Raw genomic sequence first — 24559 nt, forward strand, 5'->3', positions numbered from 1 at the left:
CCTCGACTGCTTTCCCAGGCCACAGGCAGGGAGCTGGAAGGGAAGCGGGGCTGCCGGGATTAGAACCGGCGCCCATATGGGATCCCGGGCGTGCAAGGTGAGGACCTTTAACCACTTGCGCCACCGCGCCGGGCCCACTTTTATTTTATTTTAAAATTATGTTAGATGACATTTACATAGTCAATCAGGGTGGAAAGGGTCTAGGGTTAGGGAGAAGTGGGTATGATCATTGTTTCCAAACTTCCCATTTTTTTCTTTCCATTTCTGAGGGGGAGGGGAGAGATAAGGGGATAAGCCATCCCAGCCTCCCAACCATTCCAGTACCAGGGGATGGGGAACCCAGGGTCACGATGTGGTATATGCCCCAAGGGTTCTGCAAGCGTGGATGTAATAGCTCTGAAATGCTGCTAATCTCATCAAACCATGGATGAGGAATCCCTTCCAATGACAATTGGCTGACACAGTCAACCTTAGAGTCTCCATTCACCCACATATTTGTTTGGCTGGGGTAATTGTCCATATGTTCTGTACTCTATTCTTTGATATGGTACCAGATGTCCTCTGCAGGCCTCATGTGCACCATGATCTGCTGTCCAGCATTCCATCCTTTACACTGAGGAGGACCAGTTCTCATAAGTGGGCCCATGGACCCTTTACCAGTCAACCTGGACCAAGGCAGAACCCCCCAACTCTGGGGCTCATGGACCTGGCATTCACCAGTCACAGGTAGGCCCAGTGACCTGGGCCAGGAGACCCTCATCCCTGGGGCTTTGGACCCAGCACCCATCACACAGGCAGGTGCAAGGCCCCAGGCCATGGGACCCAGGAACTGCTGGACCCCCATCCCTGGGGTTTACAGCTCCCACCATAGAGGCAGGCCCAGTAACCTGGGCCAGGAGCCCCAGGCCTTCTGGATCCCTTACCTCTTAGGCTCAGGGATCTAGCAGCCATCATGCAGGTGACTCAAGGGCCCCTCTGTCCATAGGGCTCACAGACCCAGCACCCACCACTCCCAGACTGGCATGGCTCATTTCTGCTCAGCAGATGGTTTAGCCTGGTCTGATCCAACCTGCTCCCAGTCCCAGCTTGTGCTGGTTGGTGCTGCAGCCTAGCCTCGCCCAGTCAGCCCCCTATCCCGGCTCCAGTGTGAACTGCCTGGTGTTGTGGCCTGATCCAGCCCCTCCTGCACCCCATCCTGGTTCTTTGGTCTGCTAGTAGATATTACGAACTGGCCCGGCCTGCTCTACCCCCAGACCTGACCCAAAATAGCTACACACCTTGCATGACAACTGTCAATACAAGGTGTGCAACTTTCTTACTTAGAAAACACATTTATTTATTTGATTGGCAGAGTTAGAGGGGGAAAGACAGAGCAAGATTTTCTAGTTGTGGGTTTACTTTGTAAATGGCCACAGCAACAAGAGCTCAGCTGGTCTGAAGCCAAGAGCTAGAGGGTCTTTCCAGGGCTCCCGCAGGGGTTCAGGGACTCAAACACTTGGTCATCCTTGCCTCCTTTCCAAGGCACATAATCAGGGAACTGAGTCAGGACTGGGACAGCTGTAACATGGATAGTACTCGTATGGGATGCTGGCACTGCAGGTGGTGGATGAACCTACTATTCATCCTATTGTGCACATTGGCTCATCAAGCAGGGGCTCTTGAGGGCCTGTCCTGAGGGCTTCATGCTCTTTGGCCACCAGGACATGTGTGCTAGTGGAATTGTCAGCAGTGACATCAGGGCCATGGGCATCTCCAGCTCACAGCAGGTGAGTGCTCATGACACAAGGGCAATATGCTTAACATTCCCGATGCCAGAGCTGGCACTCCCAGGACTATGGGGAGGGAGGCGACAGGGGAAGCCATGAAAGCTCAAACCACAGTCTGTCTTTGGGCCATGTGACTTGTGGAGGTGGCCGAGGACCTACTTCTGCACCAAAGGACATGCACCAGAACCTGCAGTGTCCATGACATGCCAGCCTCTGTGCTTGAGGCCTCCTGGAGGGGAGACGGACACCCTGCCCCAAGGCTCGCAGGGCTTCTGGAGTGTTCCTGGAGATCAGTTGCTCAGGGATTCCACAGAGCCTACAGGTGAGTCAGAGGGCAGCATTAAGCATGCTAGCCAAGTTCATGACCACATGCCTGAAGGGTGTCATCTGATGGACCAGCAGGCATCCTGCTGAACAGCTGTGTTCAGACTGGTTTTTGCGGTGAGAGTTGAGTAGAGAGCATTCTGTGGAAGAGCCCCCCAAACTTCACAAGAGCCGCCTTGCTGAAGAGCAGATGAGACTCCCTAAGCTTCCCCAAGAAACAGGTTAGCACTAAATTAAGCATGCAAGATATTAGATATGTAACCATGGTTACTTCATGTCTTTCATTGCTCAAGCATAGGAGACCCTCTAAACAAAGCCACTGAAACACAGCCAGTATTTGCATGAGTAATACTGCTTGACGTCTAGTTTTTCCTCATTCCACAAGCACACCAACGCCATGTTGTAGTTGGATTCCTCAAGTCTACCGAGCCACCTTAACAGGGGACACCTGATGGACTCCCCCATCTACCCAGTGTCCTCCACAGCCCTTCTGTGTGCTAGCGTGCTCTCATGGGACTCAGCCATTCCCTCCAAGAGGTGGCTTGAATCCTAGGCCTGGAGTAAGACTGTCACAGACAATGTGTGCACACAGGCCTGACTGGCACGTGCCGGGTGGGTGGGGCATGAGAAGCACTGATGCTGGGAAATGCAGCAAGAACATGAGACCAGGGCTCTGAAGGGGTGCTTTCCAACACTGGGACTCATAGTCGCTGGCAGCCAGTGATGACCGTTAGTCCCAACGTGCAGAGACCCAAGCGGGAACAGCCCAAAGCAAATGCGAACTAGCACAATCAGACCAAAAGTTTCTTGCGAGAACTTCCAAACACAAGCTCAAATGTGCAGCATGTGACAAGTGTGGAAAAACATGTCTCAAAGCCATCTCAAGTGAGGTGCCAAAAGAGTTCATACTGCCTTCATCAACAGCCACGCACGTCAGTGGGCACCCACCACCAACAGCTGGATGCAGAAACTGGCCTAAAAAGATGTGGTATGTGGCAAAGACGCTGCAGGGTCAGCAGTGCAGTGTGTGAGAACCACAAAAGCCATGTTCCCTTAGGATGCCAAAAACAAGAAGTGAGGGCAGAGGAGGCAGACCAGGGCAGGAAGGACGATTGGACACGGGCCACAGCTGCCATGCACACACCAGCCCAGGCCTATGGTGCTGGGGCCACAGGCGAGCTGATCCCGGGAAGGGATGGGATGGGACGGGAAGGGATAGTAAGCTGGGGGCTGACAGTCACCATGGCCAGCAGCCGCAGGGCGGGGCTCCAGCGCTCACTCTCCACTTCCCCTTCTGCTGCTGGTGCGGGCCCCATTGGCGCATGCACGCACCCTCGCGGCAGTGGGCGGGGCTGCGGGACGCTCAGGGCAGAAGAGGCACTTCCTGTGCCCCCCACCCCACCAGGCCTTCTAGAACATTCCAGGCCAACGGAGGCGCCAGGCAGCCTGAGTGCGTGCGTCTTTCGGGTAGGCCTCTTGCCGTCCGTGTGGCTGAAGGCAGGTGGCACACAGAGAGTGGGTCCGAGGAGGGGGTCCGTGTGGGGGCGAGCGGCAGCTGGCTGAGGCTCTGGCTTGAGGCGGCAGCCACCGGCCACGGGGGGAAGGTTCCAGAAAGGAGGGGCGAGGGAGGCTGGCACCTGAGGGCCCGTGGTCAGGGCCTGAGGCGGCCGCTGTGGGCTTCTGCTGAGGACCCGATTCGCGGGTGACCAAGCCGTCCCTGCAGAGCCCCGTCCTCGGCGTGCCAGGCCCCTTTCCCTGCGGGAGTGCCCGCGCCTGGATCCCGTGCTGGCTTGGCCTGCCTGAGCCCTGGTCCCTGGGGTGGCAGCGCCCCTGCCCCCACACAGCCTGGGCCTCCTGGGCGCCATGCCCTTGGCGCCGTCCCGGGCCTGCACTGCTCACGGCCAGGCCCCGTGGTCAGTGGGTCGTGGGTCTGCTGAGCCCCTGCCTGCACCTGTTGCGGGCTGTGGGAACCACTGGCTGGGGCTTCCTCCTGGGTGAGCAAGAACGCCCACATTGTCGTGCTGCCCTCCTCCCTGGGCCTGCGCCTTGACTCTGACCCTTGCCAGCCAGCTTGACCTGCCTCCTCCCTCCTGGTCCCAAAGTCTCAGTGGGGAGTGGGCGGGTGAGGCGCCTGCTCTGTGCTCCTCACTTCCAAGGGACCAGAGGACACGCTGCTTGGGCCAGCCCAGGCAGGAAACGTTCTTGAGACTCATGGAGCCCTGGGCTGCAGGCGCCTCTCCTGACCCCTCTTCCTGCCTGGCCCCGGCTTGGGGCGTGCTTTCTCAGGATGCTGTGCCCTCCTCTCCGCTGCCCGGGCTACAAGGCGGCCCTCTTCTCATTTGGCGCCTGGGCCTCTGCAGGGCACCCAGTTCTGCTGGCCAAGCTGAAGGCCACCTTCCCTGCCGCCATGCCGAGCAGGCCTGGCCAGCCCCCCTGTGTCCTCCTGCTTGGCAGCCTGCAGGTTCCCGGGTTCTGGTCTCCTAGGTGGGACTTGGTCTACCTTCAGGCTGTTGTTTCTCACACGCTGCCGGGTGCCCACGGTTCTGTTCCCTCTGATTCCTCTGTGGAGCCGCTGAGCTTTCTGTTGGTTCTGCTGGCTCCTGGAAGATGTCGCCCGGGCTCCCAACCCGCTCACTGTCCCCCTCGCACGATCCAGTCACAGGTGTGCTGTGCCCCGCCGATCTCCTCTGTGCATCTCCTTCTCGGTTCCATTCCGTTCCTCCTGTTTGTCTAGTTCTCCGTAAGAGTTGTCTGAAGATTTCCCCCAAATCTGTCCTGTGTGTCCTGAGGTTGTCTTTGGCTCCGTTCATTAAGATGGAGAGAAAGATGGGGAGGCCAGAGGCAGGGGAGAGAGAAGAGAGAGAATGAGTGTGATTGTAACTTGGGGGCACTTAGTGCACTCCTCTGATACGCGGGACACGTGTGCCTGGGTGTGGCTGCGAGCAGCTCTCGGGAATTGCAGCTACTCCCCACGTGGACGGCGGCAGCGGGCCAAGTCTGCGGGCCGTGGTCACTGCCTTTCAGGATGCTGGTCAGCAGGTCGGGAAGTAGAGTGAGATTGGAATGCAGGCAGTTGGATACGGGACGTGGAGATGTCAACTGGTGTCTTGACGCAGTGGAATTGGTCACCTTCTGTTTTTCGTTTCAGAACGTTCATGTGATTCCTTTGATAAGTCCTGTTGAAAGCTTTTCCTTTGTGAAACCATAATTGTTCTGTCCTCTGTATGCTGTTCTCACAGCAGTCATGGAAAGGTTCCAGGAGACAGCTGGAACAGAATTCAGGCGTGAGACACACTGGCGGTGAGCAAGGCAGCAGGTGTGCGTCAGAGCAGGTGGGCACCTCTCCCGCCACGCGGAAGGGACATCACAGAGCACAGTGGAGAGGGCTCATGAGACAGCCGGGGCCACGAGCTGAGCTGAGCTGGGCTGAATCCCCGTGGGATGGAGCAGGTAGGTGCCCCAGGGGAGAGCTGAGCCCAGAGATGTGTAAGGATAAGGACGGCAGGGCCGGGAGGAGCCAGGACGCAGGCTTGAGCCAGGACGGACAAGTCAAGGCAAGAAATCCGGAGAGGTGGCCGGCTGCTGGCGTGCACACGGGGCAAACGCGTGCCCAAGGGCAAGATTCGGTTACGGGTGGGGTTTCTATAGCACGAGGCAGCTGAGGGCCGGGCGGGGAGGGCATTGCTGTGCAGCCTCTCGGGATAGATGTTGGAGGAAGTTGAGCTGGGTGAGGGGCAAGGCGTGGTGGGAGGCGGCTGAGGCGTCAGGAAGCAGGAGAGTGTGTGAGTGGGACAGAGGGCTGAGGTGAGCTTCCCGTCACGTGGCTGATGTGTGAAGATGGAGCAGAAGCGCATCTCAGTAGTGACCCCCCGCCAGCTGCCTGGTGAAGGGGGAACCTGAGGAGCAGTTGCCATAGAGGCCGCTCCCCTGGGGTGTGAGGAGTCCTGATGCTCCCTGGAGCTGGGGTCTGCAAGAGTGTCAGGTTGCAGGTGGAGCACAGGTCCCGCGGGTGGGAGGATGTGGGGCAGTGAACTCAGTGCACAGGAAAAGGGCAAGGAAGAAGGCGTGATGCACCCAGGGGCTTGACCGATCAGCGAGGCCCTAGCCTTGCAGTAGTCTGGGGCCGGCGAGCCGTGGTGAACGTCAGTGTTTCTCCCCTTGCCGCGTGGGTGTTATTCTGATCCGTGTGCTATTGACCGGTCCGTGACCCTTTCCCAGAGCTGGAAGGAGGAGGGGGGGCCTTGGCAGCCCTTGAGGAGCTGTGTGTAGAGACCCAGCAGGAAGAGCCCTGGAAGCTTTGTTTCAAGAATGTGCTGAAGAGAAGTTGACGTGCTGTGTGTACGAATTTGCGGAGGAGAGCTGGAGGGAGCGTGTGGCAGGTGTGGGACCAGCGACGGGCCTGAGGCTGGCAGCAGCACAGGAGTAAAGCAGCCTTCCTGGCAGCGGAGGCGTGCTGGGGGCAGTGTCTCACTCCAGTTGGAGTGGCTCGGGGGCACTGCTGCCACGGCCGTGGCCAGCTCAGGTAGGACTGTGATTGGGACTGCAAACAGTGCATTGCGCTAGGAACAGAAGCAGAAAGGACAAGGAGTGAAGTCAGAGATCCCTGGAGGCCAGCTCCGAAGATGAGGATGGGAAGGCAGACTGAGGGACTGGACTGCCTGTGCCTCTGGTGGGATTACTGGGAGGAGTCGGTGGGAGTCAGGAATGGTCTGAGGTGCGAAGGCTGCCGCTCTGGTGTGGTGGGGTGCTGCGCCCACCTGACGAGGTCGGTGGTGTGGGAGCAGACCTCGGCTAAGTCCTCTTTGTCTTGCTGGCGGCCTTGGCAGTGACTGAGAGTGGCTGCGCTTGGCAGCTGGGCAGCGACGGCAACAGCTATAGCCAGCTTGCCTTTTGTGGCAGGGGTCCCTCGGGCTGTGAGAAGACCCGTCTTGACCACAGTGGGCATCGGGGTGGACGGTGTTAGAGGCATGCTGACAGTCTGTGTGAGTGTGTATGATCTGTCCATTGGCTAAGATCAACGGTAACAGTTTGTTGGGAGGTTGTGTGTTGAGGCGGGGACCCAGCCTCAGGGACCCTCTAGGGATGTGGGGAAGAGGAGGCATTGTCACGGGAGCCCTCGGTGATTGCCAACCCAGCAGTAAAGGGGGCATTTGGAGGCACTGCCATCGATGTACCAAGCAGGGGCTTGGGCACATGAGTGTGCGTGAGGTGGTGACATGCAGTCATGGGAAGGGGGAAGTCAGGGCAGGAAGTCTTGGGCTGAGAGAGGCAGCAGTGGACAGTGCCTGTGGGCTGGAGGGGGGACATGAGGTACTTGGGCGCAAGATGGTGATGTAGACTGACAAGGCAGTAGCTGGGAAGCTCTTGCAGTCCGTGGGAGGGTCGTGTTGTGAGGACCGAGGGAAGGCGGCTTTCTGGGGCTCAGGTACGGGAGGATGCCATTCCCGGGATCCTTAGGCCCCGGGCCAGCCGTGCCGAACTCTGTCGAATTCCCTGGAGAAATAGGCCCCAGGGTGGGAGAGTCCCCTGCCTTTTGGACCAGAAACCGAGTTTTTGTGCCCGAGAGCCATGAGTGTAGATTAGGAGGGGGTTTCTGTGGGTTGAGCAGGTGTAGGGCCTTGGGAAAGCGCCTGCGTCAGAGTTTGGGAAGGGGATGGTGAGGGGGAGGTCTCCTGTGAGGGACGATCTGGTTTGCCTTTGGAACTTTGTATGGGGTTTTAGCATGAAGAGGGAAGTTTGGAATCTGGCCCAGGAAACAGAGGAGATGTGCTTTGCGGGTGGAGACAAAGGGAGTATAATGCGTGCTGGGGGCCATGGGAGTGGAGCAAGTGGGGGCGCAGGAGGTCTCAGGACGGTGACAGAAGTGGAAGCTATCACTTTCTCTGACTTAGCCCATAACCTTTCTCAGCTGGAAAGCTCCCAACACTAGTGGTATGTTGGAGACAGGTCCTTTGGGAGGGACTGCAGCATAGATAAGCACCAACATATTGAAGAAGTGTGCTGGGCGCAAGAATACTAGGGACTAGATCTGCCTGGAGGGCCTGCTCAAAGACGCGAGGCTGGCCTCTAAACTTTGGGGTCGCATGGACCCAGTGAGCTACTGTTATCGGGTGCAGCCAGTGATAGCCAGCACCCCTTGACAGTGGGCAAGTGAAATGTGGCTGTGTCCCCTACCCTCTGTCCTGAAGGTGGGTCCTAACAACAATGGAATGATAATTGCATGCTCAACAGCCCCCTTCCTAAATTAGCCAGGATATTGGATGCAGACAAGTCCAGCTAGTCTCGGCATTGTTAGCTACAAGCCCAGTTCCTGTTCCTGCACATCCCAAGGAGCACTAATCAACTCCTTAGCCCACAACACTTAGGTGAGACCTGTCAACTGAGAGGGGATGGTATTGCATTGTTGTGTAACCACACCCCTCACAAGCCCCTTTAAAAGGCCCATGAGGCAGGGGCTCTCTCTCTTTCTGGCCAGGTGCTTCCATTATTCTGGCACCTCGACTCTTGGCTGACCCAGCACAGGTACTGCCCTGAGCATGGTCCCTCTGTGCTGCTTAGAAGGGGCAATGGTTATAATAACGTTGTTTCTGGTTTGTGTGCCGTCAGGAGTTCCAGGAGAGACATGGCCTAGCAGTAGTAGAATGTGGGCAGAGGAGCCAGGGAAAGGTGAATGTCTGCGGCTTTGTAAGTGTGCCCAGGACTTTGTGAGTGTGTCCGGGTTATTCGTTGCACGTCTCTAAGGATAACTTATATTGTTGGGGAAGCTGGGACATAGGTTTTCAGCTTCGTGGATGGACTTAAGGATGTGATTCATTGGATTATGACTGGTTGGATTGCTGTATGGACTTGTGATTTGTTATTGTATTATCACCAAGCTTAGTTAATAAAGTCTCCTTAGTAAACCTTAAGTTTGATCTCGCTCGCACCTGCAACACTACTGAGCAAGGCGAGAATGAGGTTCAGACCGGATCGACAATGAGTGGCTGGGGAAATGGTGCAGAGGAATTGTGAAGGCATCCTTTAGGTTCTGGATGGGAACGGAGGAGCAGCAGGGAAGATCTGAGAGCAGAGCGCAGGGGTTAGGCACAGCTGTGCGTGGGGGACGGACAGAGGCATCCGTGTCAGAGGGCCTGTGCTTGGACCGCAAGCCCTGGGCACACAGCTGTGTGCAGAGTGCGGGAGAAGCGGTTTGTGTGGGGGAAAGAAACTGCACTTGGCGTGACGGAAGTGTGATGTTGCAGAGACAGCTCTTAGTACGGTCAGCTGTGCTCACATCTCACAATTGTGCAATTCAACAACAACAAAAAAATATATTTCCAAGTTGAAAAGATATTTTGATAATTCTTCCCCTCCACCTGCAGTATTCTCACGATGATTTTGAAAGCCCTCATTTACTAAGAAGGCCATGTGAGTAAACTGGCTTTCTTTGGGCCACTGTTCTGTGGCCCCGCAGTCCCCTCTTCCTGACCTTCCATGCCTTGTATCCATGGGCGTTCCTGACACCGCAGCCGTGTAGTGTGTAAGCTGGTGCATGGTTACTGCTCCTGAGATCTCCCCTTTGTCCTGGGGGGGACACGGGGAGCCTGCAGCCCTGGCACCAAGCTGCTGCTAACTTCTCACCTGCAGGTTCAGCTCCTGCAGGAAACCATGATCCTGCTTGCCCTACTGCTCGTCGTGGGGCTCCCTCTGGTGGAGAGCAATGGCACTGCCGTTAGTGAGCAACGTTGTAAGTGTAGGGGCTGGGACTTCACTGGAGTTGAACTGGACATTAGGAAAGGTGTGGTGGGGTTGGATCATCGGAGCCTACTGAGTGTGGACAGTGGTGTGTGAGGGCGATGGGGGTGGCCTCACTAGCAGAAGAGGGTCCAGTGGGTGGCTTGCTTTTCCCAAGAACCTGACGGGGTGGGGTTGGGGGTGTGGGCGTGGTACCTTCCCTTCAGGTCAGGCCACAGTGGCCGTGTCCAGTGCCGTCCCAGAGGACACTGGCCCATGGCAGCTTCCTGCCCTCCTGGGACAGGTGGCCTCACCTGCAGAATACAGTTCTCGCACCCATGGCTGCCATGTGGCACTTCCTCAATCCTGTCTCTGAGGGCAGAATACTTCAGTGCTGCCTGGCTTTGCTCATGGACCTGGTGATGGACAAAGGCTGTGCCAGGGCTGGGCCTGCAGTGGCTGTTCTGGGAGGAGGTGGAATTGGTTGGTAGTGGTGGGTCAAAGTCATGAAGGTGAGATCTCTAACGCCTCTTTCCTCCTCTCTCAGGGACCTATAATGTGACCTGTTCTGAATGTTGGAGCATCAATACATTCCACTGTCCTAGAAGGAAAACCTGCCTCTATGATATTAGGCGCTGCATGACACTGTCTGTGCGTGAGTACCTTTAATCGTGTCAACGTTGAGGCTAGGTCCTGAGCAGTTTTCAAGGCAGGGCCAGTCTGCTGTCTGTGTCCCTCACCATGATCTCTGTTGGCCCTGGCATCTTCCTGTCCTGAGAGCAAATTCCCAGGGACTAGGGTCTGCTTCATGATGGGCGATGTGTACTCTCCTGCACTGACGGGGATTGTGGCAGGTGGGAGGAGCTGTGTAAAGAACTGCCTCATGTCCAGGGCAAGGAGACTGGCTGGGCCACAGAGCCGCGGTCCTTGTCTGACTTGGTCATGTGGTAGACTCCAGTGGCACTTCTTGCCATATGGTCATGTGAGGAGTGCTTGTCACCAAGTGGGTGCAGGGGGGTATAGATGTTTTGGTCAGTGCCAAATATTTTTTTCCTCTGTTTTCAGCTCTTACTGTAAAATCATGTCGTGCACAATGGCCAGCCGTCTTAAGCCTGTGTTAACTTTTTCAGAGTGTGATGAACATAAACAGGTGGACCATATTTGGACAGAGTGAGCCAAAAAATGAAAAGTTTAGGTAGAGATTTTTAAAACTTTTTTCTTTGCCGTCTGCCCACAAATAGCAAGAAAGTGAGCGGCTACACTGAGTTCTCGGGCAGTGCAGCCTTGACATGTGTGACCAAAAACAGGATCCCCTTTTCCAGACAGCTTTATGGGGACTCCTTAGCAATGCAACATGGCACCACATCCCAGGTCTTGATGGCAATGCACTGAGGACAGCACATGGATGGACAAGAAAATTTTATACCTGTAGAGGAAGTTGACTTCCAGACTCATGGTCTAGACTCTACTTGTCTACCTAGACCCCCCATCCCCCCTCAGACATTTCCTGAAGGGTGCCGACACGTATCTTCTGTAGCTTCCTCTTCTTAGCTAGGGATGTAGACCCTGCTTACCCTGGGCTCAGAGATCTCTGTCTCATGCAGTAGAGCCATCTCACGAGCTGGAGAATTCTCGGCCACCGCCAATGTCTGTGTCCCCCAAATAGATCTACTGCCTCTGAGTAGTTGCTGGATTCTGAAACTGACAAGTTTATCCATTAGTATGAGCAAGATTGGGACAAAACAAATAGCAGTGCGGTACAAGGAAATATATCAGGCCTGGCACAGGTGCCTAGCAGCTAAAGTCCTTGCCTTGAATGCACCAGGATCCCATAAAGGCACTGGTTCTAATCTCGGAGACAACACTTTTCATCCAGCTCCCTGCTTGTGTCTTGGGAATGTAGTCAAAGATGGCCCAAAGCCTTGGGACCCCGAACCAAGGTGGGACACCCAGAAAAGGCTTCTGACTCCTGGCTTCAGATCGGCATAGCACCGGCCGTTGTGCTCACTTGGGGAATGAATCATTGGACGAAAGACCTTCGTCTCTGTATCTCCTCCTCTCTGTATATCTGACTTTCCAATAAAAATAAAATCAATCTCTTTTAACAAGAAAATATACCCCATTACTTCCCAAGTTTTGGGAGTTGCTGGATTGTGCCCGTGCAGATTGTAAACCCATCCCGCCCGAGCATAACGGTGTTCCGTATCCCTGTCCGTGAAGATGGAGGCGTTAGGGTGGAGGTTCTTCCTTGCTCTGTGAGAAAGCGGGCCTGCCGGCTAGCCGTAAATGCTTCAGCCCAGGCAGCCACATACTTGAGTGCTTGCTGTAAAAGCTGGCCTGAGCTATAAGCCAAGTTACCTAGAGAAATGAGGAGGTTTTTAAAATTTGCTTCATGCGCCATGTCATGACACTGTAATACTAAAGAAGAGGTGAGTGAGGATGCTTCCTGCCAAAAGCAGTTTTCAGAAAGAATCAGGAGAAGACGTGGATAATCCATGCCTGCCTTACAGATCAGCAGCCATGGTACTAAGAAAGAATGGGCTCTGCACATCCTCCTTTGAGCTCTTGGATTGGTTCACAGGAGCAGGCAGGTTCTTCCTGCACGTGCACCTAGGAAGGTTAAGCGGTAGAGTTTTAATTCTTGGCAGATGTCCAACGTGGGATGCCCTGTAATGTGCCTACAGTGTATGTGTTCAGCAGCACCTGTATGCTTCCTTCCACTTAGGCTGTGGCTGCTCTGAAGGACAGCCCTCCTACCAAGTCTTTAACAGAACCAAGTCTCCTGGGGAGCTGGCTGCTCATGGACGTTGGGATCTGGCACTGGGAGGATTTTATTACTGTATTCCACCAGAGCCTTGGGGCCCAGCCACATTAATAACACACTTCATGTGGCTTTGGTCAGAGGTGAGGAAGGGTTGCCCTGTTGTGGACTAGGCTTGAGGGAAGCCACAGGCACTATTCATTCTGAGAAGGGCAGTCGGCAATAGTTTAAGCCATGTATCTGAGCTCTCTTGACAATGCTTAGCTAGAGTTTTCTTGAGGCTATGGTTAGCCTTTTCAATTTTATCCAGTGACTGAAGTCTCCATGAGGTGAGGAGACGGTAAGAAATTCCTAGAGCTGTGGCTACCTGTTGAGTTATTTAGACACAAACGAGGGGCCTTGAAAGCCCACAGCGTGGCATTATCTCTTTTAGCAGGGCCTTGGGTGCTGCTTGTGCTTCTTCTACTTTAGTTGGGAATGCTTCCGTCCAACCTGTGAAAGTAGCAATAAACCCAGAAGACACTTGGAGGCATGGCAGCAAAATGAACCTGCTGGTCATCATCTGGACAAGTCCCACTCCTCTACACAGGAGTCAGCAAAGGTGCTGGCTGAGCATGACCAACAGGGCTGTTTTGTAGACAAAGGGGGCAAGAATGAGCTTCCTTTAGGACAGTATGTGATCCCTACCTGCAAATGCTCGCGAGACTACCTGTATTGAAGCTCCTCTTCCCAGGTAGGTGGAGCCATGCATTTCCTTAAGCGTTTCCCACTGAGAGGCCATTGCAATGTGACCTTATGACCTGAAGCCCACCATCCACTGGCACCTTTTGCGTCACCTCACCCTTGTGCACATTCAGCCTCTGACCGTGCACTGAGTGGCTCGGTTGTCTGTATAGACTGAGGAGTCACACTTCCTGTGCTGTGCCAGGGTATTTCCTTTCCTGCTATGACCCCACTCCTTCTGGTGTCCTTACAGCGAATGCCTGCTGCTTCCTCAGGCCCCAGCACCTCCTGCAGTGGGTTTGCCGTCTCCCTCCCATGCTGCCTGGGTTCTTAGCAGTCAGTAGGCCTCTTTCCACCTTGCTGCATGTGCATGGAACACAAAAAAAGCACATTTACAATCTGTATAGATATGAACTCACTGACCTCCTAACTGCAGGCTCTGTTTAAAGCAGCCAGTTCTGCCTTGTGAGCTGAAGTATCGCTCGGCAGTGCCTGAGTGTCCGGCACCTGGCTAAGGCCCACGAAGGTGTAGCCTGCCTGTCTGACTGCCTCTTTCACGTAACTGCTGCCATCCATAAACCATGCCACATCTAGATTCCCTAGAGGTCATCGTGCTGGTCAGCTCTGTAGGGTACATGTGGTATGTAGTTGCTACACAGGAAGGGGTAAACTCCTCAGTGCTGCCAGAAGGTTTAGGGAGGGGCTGCAGCATAGATAAGCACCAACATATTGAAGAAGTGTGCTGGGCCCAAGAATACTAGGGACTAGATCTGCCTGGAGGGCCTGCTCAAAGACGCGAGGCTGGCCCCTAAACTTTGGGGTCACACGGACTTGGGTAAGTTAAGTTAAGCTTAAGTTACTAGGCACACATGAAGAGTCATCTCAGGTGAGTCTAGCAATAGGGCTTGATATTTTGTGAGATGTTCCCTGTTAACCATTGATGCTCCTTAATTTCTAAAACTCCTTGTATTTGCTGTGGTGTTTGAACCTCAAGTGGCTGACCTAAAGTCAGCCTTGTCGCTTCCTCTGCCAAGAGCGTGGTGGCAATAACTGCCCTTTAGCATGCAGCCCACTCTGCGGTCACTGAACCTGGACTACAGAAAATAGGCCACTTGTCTTCTCAGTCGGTGTCCCTTGAGTCCCTGTTTGCAAGCTTATCAACACACCATAACAATTGACTGAGACTTAGCGGAAATGAACTTTACAGAAATGTCAAGGTATACACATCTCCTTAAAGGAATTAAATATTCAGGCATAGCAAAAACTGATGAGATTTGAATATCTTCTATGTAACAGCCTAAGACAAAGTAAATCTTTGAGAGCAAGGTTTACCCATCAACCCCAGTCCAGCATGGAACACAAAGGTCCTGCACGGGAAGCTAGTACACAGTGACTCTTGTGAATTTAACACATCAGCACTCTTATGTGTGACGTCAGTGATCACCTGAGGCTCTTGATACGTGATCCTAGGCTGTGGAAGGCTCTTTAGAATCTGCTACAACCCCATCAGTCATTAGACAAGGTCACACACAAAGCAGGAATTCTCTGCTCCCTTCCAAGAAGAGCCCAGCCCTCTTGGAGGGCCACTTCTTTTCCCTGGGGCCTGGATGGCAGAGGGACACTCGTGGCAGCAGTGTCCTATCTTTCCACCCCACCTCTGCCGGTCCAGAGCGCCATCTGGGTTGATTCTGAAGCCAGAAATACTAGTCAGGATTTCCATTCTGTGAGTCTGCTGCAGACTCTTCCCCGTGTTGGAGCATGCTTCTGTTTAACCTCTGACATCTGAATTACCACAGGACACTGAAATGCTCACTTACTTGTGTACACTCATTTTACCACCTAGCGCATGAGGCTTTGGGATCCAGTGGCCAGTTTCGAAACTGTACTGAGTGTGTCTGTGGGCAAGCACACGGAGCTATTAGAGCTGGGCAGTTTCTGTAGGATCTCAGAAGACAGAAGTAATGCCCCTTTTATGCACAGATAAGTCACCACACCTGGGTAGACACCACCAATGCCAAAACACATCTGGTACCATAAAACTACATGCAGAAGTGTTGGGGGCTCCTTCACAGCACTGCAGACAAGCATGGATGTGAAGACCATCACTGGATACAGACATCTAGGAGCTCACACCCTGCCCCAGGAAGCTGAGCTCCTGGGTAATGAACCAACTGATGGAGCTTTGGATGAGTCCCATGGCTCCTGCACCCTGGAAATCCTCACGCTGTGCTGTGCCTGAGGCTTGTGACCCCAGAAAGTCTTGTCACCACTATGCTGTTAGTGATCCACAGGGAACATCTGACAAAGACCCCGAATGCTGAGAAGGTTAACTCAAATGCTCAGGGAGCCCCTGTGCCCTGCCTGAGGCTTGTGACCCCAGGAGGTCTCGTCACTCGATCACTGCTGCTGGTGACCCACATAGACTTCAGGCAGAGGAGAGCAGCTGCCCAGGAAATGGCTGTCAGGGACTCCAAGCACCTCCGGCATTGAGGGCTCCGTTGGCACTCTCAGAGGGTCTGAGGTGGTGGAGCCTCAGGCCTGGGCGATATCCCAGGGCGGATAGTGACATGGAAAGCAAAACCAATGAACTAACAAAACAACAAAACAAAACAAACCAGATGCCCATAATTCTCTCTGTGTGTCTTACCTGCACCTCAACTGTTGTGGGTCGCTTTGCCACTCTCGGAGGGTCTGAAGTGGCAAGGCCTCAGGCCTGGAACATGTCCAGGCTGGCTAATATCTAGGTATAACCCTCCACTTCTCATGAGTGCCACATGAGCTGAGGGATACACTTCGTCTCCCTCAGGTTGTTTGAGGTGGCAAAGCATTATGCCTGGAGTCCAGCAACAGGACCAGTCCTCTCACACTAAGGTTATGTGGCTTGAGATGGGAGTGGCGAGGCACCCCCCCCCCCATCCAAGGATACACACTCTCTAACACAGAGATAGAAAAAAAGGGAAAAAAAATAACACAGGTGGAGGAGATGTGGCTTCCAGATACAGGACTCTGAACTGCCTGCCTGCCTAGAGCACATCAACTGGACCCTTAGAGGCTGTCATCGCCACAGGATGGCAAGGTCAAACGTGCAGTGAAGACAGCACGTGAGGCTCTAGACCACTCTGGATTCTCACTCATAGGCCCCACTAACCAATCAAGCAGACAGCAGGGAGAGGCATGGCAGGCCTTGGCAGATGGGAGCATCTTGCTAGGCCTTTAGCTTGCTTGGTCTAGCCCCTGTGGTCCCCAGTGCCCTCATCAATGTCTTAAGCTTCACATTCCAGCTGTGTTCAGGCCTGCACAGAAGGCCCCCGTTGGCTACCTCTTCATGGCGTGGGAGTATCTGCTGGTTTGACTGCGGCTGAGCTCGCGAGTGTGGACTGTGCTGGTCTGAGTGTCCATGGCGCCTCCTCCGAGGGTCTTTAGGGGCTGGGTGCTGCCCTTTTGGTGTTGGTACTCATGAGTCGGGCTGTGACTGCTTTCTGCAAGAAGCTGCATGCGTGGCTGGCTCTGGGAGTGGGTGACAAAGAGGAACTGCAGTGGGGCTGGCAAGAAGGCAGCAAGTGGGGCCTCTGAGTAGGGAAGGACAGGGTGGCTTTCCTCAGAGATGGGCATCCCAGGACCTCAGCCTGTCCTTCGTGCAGCCAGTCCACCCCATCTCCTGCTTGTCCTTTCCCACCACCTCTAGCAGTTTGGTGCAGATCTAGGTAGGGAAGCTGGATGACCTTTCTGGGTCAGACTGATGTGCCCATCCAAGTGGGAAACCTGAGCCGGGCTAGTTAATATTGACCGCTGCTGACCAGCACCCAAAGCACACTAGTACTAGTGCTGGGGGCCTACCTGGGATTGCTAGATTACAGCATCTGCCAGTGAGTGTCAGAACAAGGGATGGGCAGTGTTGGGCTGAGCCATGAAACTGACCAGTATGTGAAAGAACCAGGTCCGGGATCAGATTCTGTGGGGCGTATGTGGACTCACCCCCTGTAGAACTGCAGTCTTTGCTGGTTTACTCAGGAGCTTGGGGTCGTGAGGAGCTGAGCTAAGTATGACCTTGGAATCCCTTACACTCATGGATACTGTGGTTGGGAACAGGCCAGGCTGGTCCAGGCTGCAGCACCTAAAGGCACCATCAGCGGGGTTTGGGCCAGGCCAGGCTACAACATCCACCAGCACACACAAAGGCTGACAGAGGGGATTGTCTGTGTCGGGTAAGGGCACATGTGAGGTCTGGGTTTGGGAATGGGCCTGGCTAGGGAACTTGAGGAACTGCCCTGGTGGGCTATAGGTTCTGCTGGTGAGCATGCTTCAAGCCTGGGTATTGGTCAGGCTGGCCAAGGCAGCTTTACTTGTCAGTATGTATATGGGTTGGTTCTGATTGAGGGGTGGACCGGGCAGGGCTGGGCCAAACATTAGCACACTGGCATGTGTGGGAGCTAGGATGGAGTGCGGGTCATGCTGGGCTAGGCTGTCACACCGACCAGTTTGCATGAAAGCCAGAGATGGGGGCTGACTGGGCAGGGTTGGGCTGCACCACCCATCAGTGAAAGTTAGGACTGGGGGTGGGCAGTGCTGGGTTAGGCTGCAGCATCTGATGGCAAAGGCCAAGATGGAGGATGGGCTATGCTGGGCTGGGTCAACCACTGGTAAAATCTGTGGAATAGGCCTGGTCAGTGAGCTAAGCGAATGCCTCTGGTGGGTTGTAGCTCCCACTGGTGAGCGTAAGTGCTGGAATAGGGGTAACAAACTGGGTTGAACATGACTGTAGTGTGCCTGGGCATGAGTGTGGACTGGGTATGGGTTGTGCCAGGATAGGCTAGATTCCAGCACCTACTGGTGTTCATGAGAGCCAGGAGGGCTGTAAGACAGTCTGGGTTAGGTCTCAGCACCCACTGAATCATGCAGGAGCTGAGTCTGGACGTGAACAGACATGGCTGGGCTGTAACACCCAACACTATGAGCTGGAATGGGTGTGGACTGATTGGACAAGGCCCCTGTTCCTGCCAGGACAAGAGGGTGGGCCAAGTCAGGCTGGGCCAAGAACCCACCGGTATATGCAAAATCTGCCACCAGGAGGGGGCCTGAAAGAGGAGCTTGGGGAGCTCCTCAACCACAGTGCAATCCCTGCAGCCGAGCACAAGAACCAAGACTGGAACCAGCCCAGGCTGCAGGACCTGCCAGCATATGTGTGGGTCAGGTATGGGGCAGGCTGCGGCAATGCCCACGCCACTGCGTTCCCCGAGCTGATGGGAAAAAGACAACAGACAGTGGGTCATTCGTGTAAGGAGAATGCTGCTTTATTGTGAAAATGCTGCTGTCTTTACACTATTGTCTGGTGCTCTGTACATGTCCACCCTCACTCCCGGGGGCTTGTCTATCTCTCCATACGGCGTTGTTCAACCTCTTGGGGACACACTACCAGGAAGCTGCAGTTGCGGGGATGGCCTGAGACTCTCAATTCCTGAAAGTTTGCGCAGATAGCCGAGCAAACATTTCTGGCAATCACTCAAGCATTCTTGTGACCAGCCTGCAGGCGAGACGGTGGAATTGTCCCATGATAGGGTCCAGGAGATGTCGGCCGCAGCAGTAGGCCATGCTGGGCCAGTTCATAACACGATCTGGCAGATACAATAACTAAGATGGGGTGCAGGACAAGCCTAGTTGGGCTGCAACACTAGCCAGTTCACATTAGGGCTAGGACTGGGGATAGTCCAGCCTGGATTAGGCTGGAGCACTTTCCACATAAGCTGGAACTTTGTGCAGGCTGGGCAGGACAGACTACAGCATCCACTGGCAAATGCTAAAGTGAGGCAACCCATGCCAGACTGGGCCACACCCCCCTCAAAACACTTAACATTTAGTGGGACCAGCACAGTAAGCGAGTAGCAAGGACTCCCTTCCTGGGCTTCTGCTCCCACCGGCAAGTGTGAGAACTGGGACTGGGAACAGACCAGGCAGGGTAGGGCTACAACACATGTTGACTTGAATGTGAGCTGGGTCAGGGAGAGAGCCAGGCGGGGCTAAGTGTCTGTATCCACTGATGTACGCATGAGCCAAAGTGCAGGCTGGTTGGGCTTTGCTGCAGCATCAGCTCGCAGGGGCTGGGAATGGGGGCAAGTCCTGTCAAGTTAGACTGTAGCACCACCTGGAGAGGGCAAGCTCTGGGGCTGGGAGTGGGCCCAGAGGGAGAACTGTGAACACCCTTCTGATGGGCTGCAGCTCCCACTGGTGCGCATGAGAACCAGGACTTAGGGTGAGCCTGGCTGGACAGGTGATACGCCTGCTGGACTAACTGTGGGCTGGATAGTGGGGTTGGTCAGGCTGAGGTACACTGCGGCATCCATTGGTGTGTACAAAAGCCGAATGGCATGTGGGACAGATTGGGTCAGTCTGCTGCACATGCTGGCATGTGCACATGTTAAGGCTCGGGACAGGACTGGTGAGGGTATTTGGGGGTCACTCTGACTGGGCTGCGGTTTCCACTGGTGTACATGAGGGCCACGTGTGTGGTGGGCAGGGTCTCAGCATCCATTGGTTTGCAAAGAGATGGGGCTGGAGACAAAACTGACCCAACAATTACAACCACCAGTGTGTTTATAGGCTGATGTGGTGAGGGACCGAGTCAAACCCCACACTGTCGGACACACACAGGAGCCAAATCTGGGATAACCTCAGTTGAGGTCCCTATGGGGACTCTCCGGGCTGGACCGCTGGACTGAGTGATGACAAGTACCTGAGCGAGTGGAGAACCGAAAGTTAGACTCTGTCAGCCAGTGGACCTTGGAAAGGTTTGCTCATCTTGGAAACAAAAAAAATCAACAGCATTTCAGAACATTGAAAACCACTTGAGCAGCACCATTGGAGAATGCTCAACAACAGGAACCATGGAATGACATCAGGCGGCTGCACGCATCCCTACTTAGAACGGGGGTTAGGACACTGGGACAGGTTCTCCTCTTCTGCCCCCACCCCGCCCCAGATACAGGAAGAAGAAAAAGAAAAGTGTAAGAAATGGTCTCATCCAACTTCTCCTATTCCTCAGCAATTTCCACATGGGCGAGCACACTTCTTAAAACATCATAAAAAGCGAGACAAGAGAGTGAGTCCGCTATGGTGAACAGGAGTGCTAAAGGCTGCTATGTTATTCAATTCAGCAGTGCCCAGCCTGTGTGCTGGGACATGCAGGAACTCTTACAAGGAAAAAGCTGATACACAGATCCAAACTGACAGCCAGGGTCAGTGAGACAGGTGTGTGGGACACACCTGGGAACCCAGGAGCAGCCCCCATGCAGAGACAGCACCCCAAGATGCACAGGCACCAAGTGGCCATGCAGGAAAGACTGCTGTTGCACACGCAGTGGCCACAGGGACGATGACCTGAGACCTCACACGAAAGGTGCTCGGTATGTGTGGTGGGCAGAGAAGCCAACAGCAGACACTCAGCACGCAGAAAACCACACACAGGAGAGCAACGTTCACGTTGGGAACCCAGCCGACAGTGCAGCGTGAGCAAGCAGGATCCCCAAAGGGCATGCTTGGTGAGCCTGGACCTCAGCCAGTTGAAAGTCCTTCTTCATCCATTTGGGAGAAAGTATCCACAGGCCACACAGCCAAGAATGAGTGAACATGTCGGAGGCACAGAGAGCTGTGGCAACACAACAGTCTCAGTGTCGCCAGTCTCCCTAGGAAATAGGGCAAAGACAGGAGAGATTGTGGCTCTCGAGAGCACAGTGGGACCAACTGAAAAGCAGTGTGGCTCAGCAGACAAGTCCTCCCCGTGAGCAGCGGCATCCCACATGGGTGGTGCTTCCTCTTCCTGCCGCTCCACTTCTGCTCCGGCTGCCTGCGTAGCCTGGGAAAGCAGCGGAGGATGTCCCAGGGCCTTGGGCACCTGCCCCACATGGGAGACCCAAAGGAGGATCCTGGCTCCTGCTCCTGACTTCACCTCAGCTCACCTCTGGCCGCTGTGCTATGTGGGGAGTGAACCAGCAGGTGGAAAATCCTCTCTCGGTCTCGTTCTCTCTAGAAATCTCCTCTGTGGGTAATTTAATGGCTCTTGCAGAAAGAAAACTGGCATAATGCCAAGGTCTGCCTAGGCTGCAGCAAGGAGGAGAGGAGACATTTCCTGCATGTGGGAATGAGACCTGTTGGTGTCAGGATGGGCACTAGCATGCAGCCTCTTCACTCTAAAATGCTTCCCCGACTCAGGCCTCGCCTGGCTGCTTGGCATTCTGTGCACAGAGCTGGGAATGGTGGCCCCACAGAGGCATACATGGGAGAGTCCTTCGCCGCCTCAGTCTCACTTGAAAGAGTGCCCTTAACCCCGGCCACCGCAAGTAAGATCCTCACCCCACCCAACGCTGCCCCACACGCGTATAGCATGAACAGTGTGATCTCACAGCAGCTGCACAAAATGCATGCTCAGTATATGGCCACCGATACCGGCCTTGACGGCCACAGATGTGGCAGTGTGATTGGAACATGGCTGTTGTGTGCCTGCAGACACAGGAATGCAGGGGTCACCTGCTGAGGCGTCCGAGTGCTGTCTGTGTCAGCAGCCCGGGGCCGATGTGGAATAGTGGGGTGACGGGGTGAAGGGTGCTAGGAGTGGTGTTGCACAACTCTCCATGAGTACAGAAATCTCTCCAACACTTAGGCCAACAGAAGTGGAAATAGTGAGCACATCATGACTAAGCTCACATGAAAGCAGATGCAGCTAGCAGAGCAGTGCTGTCAGAGTAACTCTGAAAGGCTAGTGTTTAAGGAGAATGGCTGTCATAGAACAAGTAGGTTAGCGAATAAAAAGCAGAAAATGACATACTTCACTGCTGTGAGAGGGAAAACCTGACCACACACACAGGCAGAGCAATTGCTGATCGACTTACTGATGGAATTGGAGCAGGTTGCGAGCGGAGCGCTGAGCTGTGCTAGCTGTAGTTATAGCGCCATGCTCGCATTGTGCAAGTGCACTGAATGCTCAAGGTAGGGTGGTCTACTTTTCTGCAGCCTGTGGGGCTGTCATAGCCAGGACCTTGAAGAAACCAGGCAGCAGTGGAGACTTCCAAGATGAAGGCCACATTCAGGAGTGCATGTGACTCGATGGGACTCACGTCCAAGTGTCCAGCCATGATTCTCGGCCCTTCTTGCCTTTTGTGGGTGAAGTCTACAGCCGAGGTTCTAGGGCAGTTTTAGGAGGCACACACATGTAGTGACCAGTAAGTAGCAAGTGTGGGATGTGGTCCCCAAAGTCAGCAGCAGCCTATCCAGAGGGAACTGACCACCCCAGCTAAGGGGGCAGGTTTCTGACAGGTTGAAGGGCTGTCACAAGCCAGCATGGGCTGGTCAGCTAGCTAAGAGGGCATGTTTCTGATAGCTCCTGGACATAGCTCCTGATAGCTCTGTTGTGGACAACACAACAGACATACGCTTGTCAGATGGGCAATGAAGGAAGCTAACTGACTGCTTCTAGTCCTCAGTTCCTTCTGTGTTATCAAGGCAGCCAGGCCTGGAGTCGTTCATGCGTCTGTCGCTGATGGTCAGTTCCAGGCTCAAGTGTTTGTATTCTACACTCTAGTTTTCAAGGAGGCTTGCAATTTTGTCTCATGTTGGACTGTGGTCAGTCTGATGCTGAACTCTGTTCAGGTGGCCTTGGCTGCCTGAGGCCACTGGGCAAGGCATCAAGAGGAGACCCGTGCTTGTTGGAGCCCGTGTTGGAATGGTCCCTCCTGTGCATGCTGGGAGGAGGGTGGCAGGCAGGGCTTAGGAATATTTGCGTGTGGTTGAGGAGCTGGAACGCTGGGCCAAAGGACGTGGAAAGGCCCGTGTCCTGGAGGAGTCTTGCCAGTTGCAGAAACCAACATGAGTCCTGTTCATGGGGCACTCCTCCTCCAGCTTGGCATGGTCTCTGGGACACAAGTGAAGCCTGGCTGGTGATCTGCATGTAACCCCGGAGCTGCTCTCCTATTACGGCCACACAAATGGCCAGTGTGTTGCATTTGTGCAACTACTGTTGTGCAGGGCCAGAGGCAGACACAGAGGAGGCAGTGTGCATAGCGAGTTTTCTGCAGCAAGCATCAGTCTCACGGTAATCCGACCCTGGGGAAGGCAGTCATGTGACAGCTGGTGGAGGAGAATGCATGCATGACAAATACAGACAGCAAGTGTGGCATCAGTGATTTCCATGTGCTGTCTTTTTCTCTTTTTTAGGCTTGAACGCTCGTGAAATGCTGGTTATCAAAAACTGTACATACAACTGCTCATTTGTATATCCAGTTCAACAGCCTCCAGAAGCACCTAAAAAGATTGTAACAAATTCTTTCTATTATATTCGATGTTGCGGTAGCATGTCCTGCAATGAAGGAGGCCCGACCAACCTAGAAAGGGACATTCTGCCTGAAATACCTACCGAAGAGCCTCTGCCAGCCCACGCTGTGAATACCCAGTCTTCAAAGGTTTTCCTCAGTTTCTTGTACATCATAGTCAGACGCATCCTGACTGAACCACCCTTATGTGGGGAGTCCAGTCATCTCTCTCGTTCATAGCATCACCCTTGTGTGAGCCAGAGCCATTGACCCACTGGGTTCAGTTGGTACATTTCTGTTTTATGCCAAGATGAAATAAGAAAAAGCATTGTTTGCTCAGCCTGGTCATGTTGGTTTGTGCCGGAGTCCAGCTCCAGCTGAGTTCGGAACTCGCGAAGGGTGCATGGATGAGGCGCAAAGAAAGAGACGGACCACTAGGAACTCTTCATCATCATAATGGACCACGCACAAAAGCTGTCTGCTTTATTTATACAAAATCAGTCAAACTCTGGCTCAGGCTTTTTACATCATGCTCAAGCGGGGGTTTGTAAAGATAACTGCCATTTGTTTCACCTAAGGCTAGGTTGATATTCACCTGGCACCTGGCGCCTGGCTAGGAAAAGGTTATCAATAGATGATGCATATCAGTCAGTAGCACATTCCTGCCACAATTACTTTACAGCTAGTTCTTGAGACAGTCAAGGAAGGAAGAAGGAAAGAATAGATTCCCACTACACCTGAAGACAGAACTCCGTTGATTAGCATAGGATCAAAAGGGGAGTTAGCACCAGTGATTAGCATAGGATCAAAAGGGGGAGTTAACACTCTTGATTAACATATTGCCACAGGACGCAGCCCTAACAGCGATAATAGCTCTTTGGCTAAAAACGGCACTAGCAACATTAGCTTCTAAGTTCCTATTGACGTTTAACAGTAACTCCGCAGAAGCAGGCAATGCCTAAATAAATTACAGAATT

The 24559-nt window shown here is 54.0% G+C and overlaps 1 long non-coding RNA gene across 1 annotated transcript; it reads left to right on the forward strand.

Moving 5' to 3' along the window:
- Nucleotides 1-3434: 3434 nt before the first annotated feature.
- On the forward strand, nt 3435-23919 carry LOC121163855. The gene is made up of 4 exons (XR_005884984.1): nt 3435-3557; nt 9717-9816; nt 10351-10458; nt 23488-23919. It is a non-coding gene; the product is annotated as an uncharacterized LOC121163855 (long non-coding RNA).
- Nucleotides 23920-24559: the final 640 nt, after the last annotated feature.

The sequence above is a fragment of the Ochotona curzoniae genome, unplaced genomic scaffold (assembly GCF_017591425.1).
Source record: "Ochotona curzoniae isolate NIBS_2020 unplaced genomic scaffold, NIBS_Ocur_1.0 contig_65, whole genome shotgun sequence".
NCBI lineage: Eukaryota > Metazoa > Chordata > Mammalia > Lagomorpha > Ochotonidae > Ochotona > Ochotona curzoniae.